This window comes from Galeopterus variegatus, unplaced genomic scaffold (genome assembly GCF_000696425.1).
Source record: "Galeopterus variegatus unplaced genomic scaffold, G_variegatus-3.0.2 Scaffold499, whole genome shotgun sequence".
Lineage (NCBI taxonomy): Eukaryota > Metazoa > Chordata > Mammalia > Dermoptera > Cynocephalidae > Galeopterus > Galeopterus variegatus.
The window spans coordinates 328221-335374 of NW_007726610.1; the positions used below are offsets into that span (position 1 = coordinate 328221).

General features: G+C 43.7%; 1 protein-coding gene and 1 pseudogene across 1 annotated transcript in view; one reads left to right on the forward strand and one right to left on the reverse strand.

Annotated features, from left to right (window-relative positions):
* LOC103587882 (X-linked interleukin-1 receptor accessory protein-like 2) overlaps positions 1-7154 on the reverse strand; it is a 268322-nt gene that overhangs the window by 242126 nt on the left and 19042 nt on the right. The gene's annotated exons all lie outside the window — the stretch shown is intronic.
* The window catches only part of LOC103587881, a 972-nt pseudogene continuing 420 nt past the window's right edge, over positions 6603-7154 (forward strand).

Below are 7154 nucleotides of genomic sequence, written 5' to 3' on the forward strand. Positions count from 1 at the left end.
AAACCAATAAAAGCAAGGGGCAAAAAACGGAAACAGACCCTTCGCCGGTGAACACATGCCACGCCCAACCAGGGAGCAGCCGGTCTGTATGTGGGATCCGAACCCTCGGCGGGAGCGCCACCGCGCTCCCAAGCGGCACACTGTAGCAATGCGCCACCGGGCCGGCCCTAAGGATATCTTATTAGCTAAATCCAATGACCTCTTGTTCACCCTCATACTATCTAAACTCCGTGCATTATTTGAAACTGGTAACCACTTTTTTTTTTTTTTTTGAACATAGTTGATTGTACATAACTGTGGAATACAGAGGTGAATATTATTACCTGTGTGTAATATGTGATGTTCAAATCAGGATAATTACTATACTCGACATTAAACAATATAACCACTCCTTCTACCTTCTTAGTTGCTCCTTACTTCTAAAATATCTCCTTCCTCTGATTGTCTTCTCCAACCATTCTTCTTACTTGGGTCTATCCCCAAAATGTTGGCCAGACTTCCCAAGGCCTCAGGATTCTTCCTCTATTTCCTTTTTTATTATGTTCTGTTTTTTTTTTTTTTTTCCCCCCTCTCCCTTTAACCTTCACCTCCAGCAATTTCATTCAAGCACTGGGTCCCAGCCAGAAACTAAGCACTGAAAACATCCAAATCTATAATATATATCTCCAGTTCTGTCTTCTCTTCTAAAGTCCAGACAGCTATAACCATCTAACTATAATTCAAATTAACTGTCATAAAGGCACTTATGAACCCAAAACTGAAATTATCTCTCCCCTATGGTCTGTTTTTTCATCTATAATATAGTTAGAGGTATCACTAGCCAACACTACTTACTTTCTCACATAAGATACCTCAAAATCATCCTCCACTCTACCTTCCCATACTTATTCCCCATATACAATTGGTTAACAAGTTATGCAAAATCTGTTTAAAAAATCTTTCCTCATCTGACTTCTTATCTAGGCCCTGCCACAGTTCAAGCCCTAATCATGTTTTGCCTGCACTACCAAAATAGCTTCCTAACAGATTTCCCTGTCTTCAGTTTCTCCATTCCCCAATCCTTTGGCTGAAAGAATTTATTTTTAATTTTCTAAAAGTGTTTATAAAAAGAAGTAGAAAAAGGGCAGCATTATAACTTATCACAAGCTGAAGTCTATGTTTTAAGTGTTATTGAAGGAATAAAAGAGATAGAGTAAAAGACGATTTAAGGTTGGAAGAACAGAACACAAAAGATTAAGAGGGACGCTATAAAACCGCTAATGACAGCAGACAGTAGTAGAAAGGAAGAGATCCATGAAGGCAGGCCAGGGTTCTGTCTTTGACCCTCTCCACTCTTCCTGTTCTATACGAGGGTACTTCAAAAAGTTTGTGGAAAACTACAATTAAAAGGTAACACAATTCTTTTCATGAACTTTTGGAGACCCCTCATATTCTCTGTTATTTCAACCACTGCTATGAATTTAGCTTCCACCTCCCAATACTACATCTCCATCCCTGATGACTCTCCGAAGTTCTAGACCCATGTATCAAACCGCCTATTGGGTACTTCCACCAGCTATCTTTTTCTTGTTTTTTTTGTTGTTAGGGGTTTTTTTTTGTTTGTATGTTTGTTTTTTATGGGGTTAAATTTTAATATAGATTCAGAAAGAAGGGAAACACATATGGCTGTGAAATAACTCCCTTCTCTTTATGACTGAATTTTATTCTATTGCATGGATATACCACAGCTTGGTTATTTGTTAACCTAATGTGGACCATCCTGGTTCATTACATTTCTGGCCATAAAGATGAAGTCCAACAAGTATCTTAATACAATATGTTTAAAGGTGAACTCACCCCACACAACTTCTTTATTCTTCATCTAAGTCTATAGCATCACTAACTACTTAGCCCCCTGTAGTGAATTATGCCCCCAAAACTCATTGAAGCTTGAATTGTGTTCCCCAAGTTTTATGTATTAGAAACTTGGCCCCCACTGTGACTGTTAAGAGGGTGGGAAATCCTATTATGGCAATTGAAAGGTGGGGCCTTAAAGAGGTGATTGGATTGTAGGACCATGCAGTAGTAAATGGATTAAAAATGGTGGTCTGAGGCATGGTTCTGAGGGCTTTAAAATAAGAGGAGAGTCTGCCTTTCTCTCTCTCCATGCTTCCACCATCTTGCAACATGAGACCCCTGAGTCACTGTCACCACCACCAGATGGACTTTGGACTTCCCAGTCTCAGAAACTGTAAGCAGTAAATTTCATTTCCTTTATAAATCACCCAGTTCCATGTACTTTGTTATAAGCAAAATAAACAGACTAATACAGAAAATTGGTACCAAAGAAGTGGGGTGTTGCTTATAACAGATACTGGAAAATGTGGAAATGGCTTTGGAACTAGGTGTTGAGGAAAGGTTGGAGGAGTTTAGAGTACTCAGAAGAAGACAAAAAGACAAGGGAAAGTTTGGAATGTCTTAGAGACTGATTACGTGGTGGCGAATAGAATGCTGATAGAAATGTGGACTATAAAGACACTTCTAAGGAGGTCTCAGGTAGAAATAAAACAGAATTTATTGAAAACTAGGGCAAAGATCACCCTTGCTATGAACTGGCAAGGAACTTGGCTGCATTGTGTCCATGCCCTAGGAGTTTGTGGAAGTTGAAACTTAGGAGTTGTGAACCACAGCATTTGGCCAAAGAAATTTCTAAGTAGCAAAGCATTAAGGAAGCTGCATGGCGACTTGCAACAGCCTATACTGAGTTATGGCAGCAAAGGCATGACATAAAGCCAGAATTTAAAAAGGAAGTAGCGTGTAAAACTTTAGAAAATTTGCAGCCTGACCATGTGGTACAGAAGCAGAGAGCATTCAATGGTGCAACTCAGCGACCATTAACTAAGAAGATTAGTACAAAGAAGAGGGATTATCAAGAGAAGGAGAAAAAGGCCCTGAAGGCATTGCAGAAGGCTCTGGGGCCAATCCTTCCATTTCAGGCCCAAAGACCTAGGGAGAGAAAATGGTCTTGGTTAACAGAACTGATGTAACTTCCACAGGGTCACTGCTCAGGACCACCTTCGGAAACTGCTTCCAGCACCAGTAACCCAGCTGCTTTGGCTACTCCAGCTGCTTTGTATAGTCCAGCTGTGGATAAATTGGCCCCAGGTGTGGCCGGACCCACAGCTTTAGAAAATACAAGCTGGAATCCTTGGCGGCATACACGTAGTGTTAGGTCTGCAGGCTTGCAGAATGCTAGAGCTGTGGAGGCTTGGGAGCTTCCATTCCGATTTCAGAGGATGTATGGAAAAGTCTGGGGGCCCAGGAAGAGATCTGTCGCAGGGGTGGAGTCACCGCAGACAACCTTCACTAAAGCAATGCCAAATGGAAACTTGGGGTCAGAGTTGTAGCAGAGAAACCTCATCAGCACCATACCTAATGGAACCATGAGAGTGGGACCACCATGGAGACCCCAGACCTGTTTAGCTACCAGAGTGGAACCCCAGCCTAGGAGAGCTGAAGTGTGGCCTGAAACCAGGAAAGCCATAGGTAGGAGTGGAGCTGCCCAAGGACTTGGGGACCCAACCCCCACGCTAGCATGCAGAGGAGGTCGACCATGGAGTCAAGGTACATGATTCGCCAGCTATGAGATTTAATGCCTGTCCTGCTAGATTTCAGACTTGTTTGGGACCTGTTACCCCTTTCTTTTGGCCTATTTCTTCCTTTTGGAATGGGAATATGTACCCTATGGTTGTCCCACCACTGTATCTTGGAAGTAGATAACTTGCATTGAATTCACAGATGGGACTTTAAACTTTAGACTTTTGAGTTGAAACAAGTTAAGACTTTGGGGATGAAATGAATGTATTTGTATGTGAAAAGGCATGAGTTTTGGGGAGCCAGGGGCAGAATGTAGTGAATTGAATTATGCCCCCCAACACTCATTGAAGCTTGAATTGTGTCCCCCCAAGTTTTATGCATTAAATCTTAGCCCCCACTGTGACTGTTAGGAGGGTGGGAAATCCTATTATGGTAATCGAAAGGTGGAGTCTTAAAGAGGTGATTGGATTGTAGGACCCATGCCATAGTGAATGGATTAAAAATGGTGGTCAGGGGCGTGGTTCTGAGGGCTTTAAAAAAAGAGGAGAATCTGTCTTCCTCTCTGCTCTTTCTGCTTCCACCATCTTGCAACATGAGACCCCTGGGTCATAGTTGCCACCACCAGATGGTCTTTGGAATTCACAGCCTCAGAAACTCTAAGCAATAAATTTTATTTTCTTTATAAATCACCCAGTTCCATGCACTTTGTTAATAAGCATCATTAATGGACTAATATACCCCCTATACAAGAAACCTGGGAATTATCCTAGGTATTCTCTCATCGTCATCCCTGACATCCCTATGAATTCTACTTACCAAATGGTTCTCTACGCTCCTCTCCATCCGTACTTCCATTGCCTCAGTTTACCTCTCAAATTTCTATGGCAGATCTATAATGGGTCTCCATAACTCTAATCTCTCTCCCCATTTCCTTTCCATTCTATTTTCTATCCTATGTCCTGAGTGCTTTCTCTGAAAAACTCTAGAACAAGTTAAAACATGAACCCTTTCCACTAATGGCTGATAAATAAAAGGTACAAGTTGATATGGAAAGGAAACACAAGACAGCACTTACAAACAGAGCTAAAACAGTGAAACTTTCTACCTTTGAGATTTAACTACCTTCCTAAGTCATATCTTAATATCTGATTTATTTTTTTCTCTCTATCTTGACATAAGACGCTTTAAGAAGAAATATTGTGTTTTTCAATGTTCATAGAACAGAACATAATGCCCATATAATAAATAATAAATGTCCTGATCTTCCAGGGGGGAAATAACTTAAAACCCCAAAGGAGTGTATCTCTGCATGGCTTTGTCCCTTGGGAGCATAAAGGATGGTAGAGAAGAAAATTGAGAGAGTTAAATTAGAAAACAAGGCTGGGGTGAGACTCTAATGTCAGGACAAGGAGTATGTCACAAGGAGCCCTCAAATGTTTTAAGCTTAAGAGTAGCATGATGTTAGGAAATATTAGGAGAAAGAGATCAAAAACAGGAATATTATTTAGGAAGCAACACGGGCATTCCTTAAGTGGGAATGAATGTCAGAGAAGTTTCTGAGGCATTAGCAACAAGACCTGGTGACTGATTTGATTTGTTATTAAGGAAAGGCATGTGCTGATGATTTCAAATTTTCTTTTTTGAGCAACACAGGCATACATGAGGGGAATCATTTCCTGGGGGTATAAAAATAAATAAGCAGGAAGCCATTAGTTTGAAGCTGTCTAGGTACTTTGAGTTCCTATCTAACAAACCACAATCTAACTTAGTATGTAAACAAACCATAATCTAATTTAGAAGTATAACCAATGGCAGAGTTTTAGGCAATCACAGGTAGCTGGGTTTCAGCCAATCACAGACAGTGAACAGATCAGGCTATGTTCAAATAAAGCAAATTCCTCCTCACAACCATCCCCAAATAAGTCAAACACCTAGCTGTAGTCAACCATGTGACTTGTCTGCTTTGTCTCCATTTTCAGCCTATAAGAAAGCTCACTGCTCATACTGCTGTGTTTCTCTCTGAATCTTATCTTGTTCTGAGTACTACCCCATTGATGAATTATTCTTTGCTCAAATTAACTATTAAATTTGTCCAAAGTTTTTCTTTTAACAAGGAAAACAGTGAGTTATATTATGAACATTTTGATTTTGGGTGTCTTTGGAACATGCATAAAATGTGAATTTAGATCAGGATTTGGCAAACTGCAGGCCAGATCATGCCAACTATATGTTTTCATAAATAAAGTTTTATTGGAACACAGTCATGCTCATTTCTTCAGGTATTATTTAAGGGCAGAGATCCTTTGCCCACAAAGCCTCAAATACCTTCTGTCTGGCCCTTTACAGAAGACGTTTGCTAACCTTATAATTCAGAAATCAAGTCTGGAAAAGGTACTACAGAATTTTCCTCCAGGGGGCATGCATCAGAGGCTACTGAGGGGTTGGGACTCTTTCCTGTTCTAGAACTTTCCATCTCTAGGAGACGGCTCCCTCGGCATGGGACAAACAACTATGGGGGGGGGGGGCTTTTCTGACTTGAGTACAAGTGCTTCATTTTCCAGATTCCAAGTCTTTTCTGACCACTCCTGTTTCTACCCACCTCCCAGGACTTTCAACCTTGTGGCGTATCCTTTTACATCCGTAGGAGGGGGAGGGGCATTTCTCACGCACTCCCTCCCACCCCCGCAGTCTCCGGTAGTTGGAACAGTCCCACAGTACAAGCCCCGAGGGTTGGCTCCCCAAGGCGCCATTTTGCAGAAGCCGAAGCAATGAGAGAGTCCTGTCCCACTTGCTCCTTGGGCCTGGTAGGTGGGCGTCTTCGGTCTGGACCTCCTGTACCACTGGCTGGAGAGGTGAGGACTGGTGGGAGGTGTCCTACGGAGGGACAAGCCCATCGAGGGATCATCACGAGGGTCGGAGGAGGGAGGGGGAGGGCTAGGAGATGGAAGGGCTTAGGGGGAGGGGCGGGGACAAGTGGTTGATCCATCCCCACAGGGCCAGCGAAGCCACTAAAGCCCTCAGCCCTCATGGCCTTGAAACCTGAAGACCCCTCTGGTGGGTTCCAACATGGCGAAGTGGTGGCATTCATCAATGACAAAATGGCCAGGCACACAAAAGGTCCTGAATTCTACCATGAGAATGTGTCCCTGTCCTGGGGGCAGGTGGAAGACAAGCTCAGGGCCATCGTGGAAGACAGTGAGCTGCCGAGTGAGGCCAAGGAGGCCTGCGCCTGGAGCAGCCTGGCCCTGGCCGTGCGATTCGCCCTCAGGCAGGAGCAGTTACAGGGACTCAGGGTGCAGTGGCTGCACGAGTTCTCCAAACTGCACAAGTCGGCCACACGGAGACTGTCCTCAGAGCTGAAGGAGCTCCAGGAGAAGCAGAAGATGGAGCGCGAGGAGGCGGTCTTCCACCTGCGGCAGACCCAGACCCAGCTGGCGCAGTTGCAGAAAGAGCTGAAGCTGCTGAGGATGAAGCTCCTCCGGGTGGTAAGATCACCCTGACCTGTCCCCACCCCGCCCCGTCCCCTCGCCCCGCCCACCCTGCCCCCGCATGTGTCCCAGCCCTGCCCACCTCCCTCC